Below are 1,936 nucleotides of genomic sequence, written 5' to 3'. Positions count from 1 at the left end.
ACTGGAGCCCTGGTGCTGAAACACGCAGCCTGGCCTGCCACATGTTTCAGCATCAGGGCGAGGGCCAACCATAGAGATGCTGTGGCAGCCAGAGTGTCTCCATGGAGGACCCAGAGTCCGATTGCCTCAGGGCACAGTCCAGGACCGTGCCCTGCTCCACTTTTTTAAATTTTGATTTTTTTAGACCCCTGCACATCACCTGGGCTGCACAGGCACCATATGGGCACTCAATCAGTCCATGTGATGGGTGTTCCACCCCATGACACCATACCAGTTACTCCATTCCACTGTGCCATGTGGTCCCCCCACCACATGACAGGTGCCTGACTGCACTGTGCTCCTGAACTGTGAGAGTCCCCAGGTCTCCCTAGTCCTTGGGCTGCAAGCTCCTTTGACTGCACCACGCTGTGCCACTCTACCCCCAGGGGAAGAGGCTGGAAGCAGAAGATGGAGGGGAATCCTGGAGAGTCTGGCAGTGAGTGCAGCAGCTGGAACAGTAGGGGAAGCAATGCCTAGACTGGGAGCCTGGGGGCCACAGCTCAACTCCTTGGGAGTTGCTTGCATACTGCAGGACAACAGCTGATTAAGTCATTGTTATATGTAAATATAACAATGGGCTTTTGGGATATTGGTACAGCCTTGATATCTTGGATACATTAGGGAATCCAAATTTCAGGAAGAAATAAAAATATCAAAATCATGTGCTCCTTAGGAAGGTCGAGCCTGCCTACCTGCGGCATGCCATGGATGGGCATTCACTGCACCCTGAGGGTCCCCTCAGGGTCTGCGGGGTCCCCCCTTCTGGCACCTCAGAGACAGCCACCCAGATGGAGCCTATGGTTCCAAGCTCCACGCAGACGGAGCCCCTGGCTCTTGGCTGTGGGGGCTGCCTGTCCCTTTTTCAGGTTCTGGGGCCCAGGATCATGACTACCTCCCCTTGTGGGGTCTGCTCCCTTTTGGGGTCTCTGGCACACCAGTTGGAGGAGCTCCAGGTCACAGTCCAGAGACTGCGTGCCATCAGGGACTGCAAGCAGGATATAGATTCCTACTGTCCTTTTCCACTGGAAGCCAGAGGATAGACCACAGTCTCCCTCCAGGACAAGGGAGGATTCCAGGACCTCCCATTCTGTCCAGTCAAGGGAATGGACCAAGGTGGTCAAGGGTCCTAAGGTCCGCTGCACCAAGGCCCCTGCCCCGCTGGAGCTTAGCAACAGGTACGAACCTCTTGTAGCCCCAGCAGAGCCTTCTGAGTTGCCAGTTCCTGCAGGCAACACAGGCTCAACTGCAGCTACCGCCCCTGCTCTCCCCACAACAAAACACAAAGTGCTTGTTGTGGGAGACTCCATCTTGAGGGGGTAATCTGCCATCCCGACCCCTTAGCCCAGGAAGTCTGCTGCTTCCCAGGGGCATGCATCCAAGACATTGCGGAGAAGATTCCTAAGCTCCTCCAGCCTACAGACCACTATCTCATGTTTCTTATTCATGTGGGTACCAATGACATGGCTCGGAGCGCTCCCAACTGGGTCATGAGTCACTACAGGGATTTGGGACTAGGGCTAAAGGGTCTGGGGGCACAGGTGGTGTTTTCTTCAATCCTCCCAGTCTTGGGGTATGGACTGAGGAGGGAGAGGAGGATCCAGGTAGTTAACCAAAGACTGTGGTCCTTGTGTCATCGGGAAGGCTTTGGCTTCCATGACCACAGCCCTCTCTTTGGCAAGAGAGGCAGCAAGCTGCTGGGAAAAGATGGCCTCCACCTCTCTCCGCTGGGGAGGAGGCTCTTCTCAGCCAGACTGTCTGACCTGCTCCACCGGGCTTTAAACTAAGCCCGCCAGGGGGCGGTGGGAATACTGCCACTGCTGGCCCGCTGAGCAACCCTTGCAAAGCCAGCAGGCCAAGGCAATTAAGGGAACCCACTCCTGCCTCAGCCTTGGAGTGA

Source organism: Gavialis gangeticus, unplaced genomic scaffold (genome assembly GCF_001723915.1).
Source record: "Gavialis gangeticus isolate Ggan-Ray unplaced genomic scaffold, GavGan_comp1, whole genome shotgun sequence".
In the NCBI taxonomy this organism is placed as follows: Eukaryota; Metazoa; Chordata; order Crocodylia; family Gavialidae; genus Gavialis; species Gavialis gangeticus.
Note: the sequence above shows the minus strand (reverse complement) of the source record.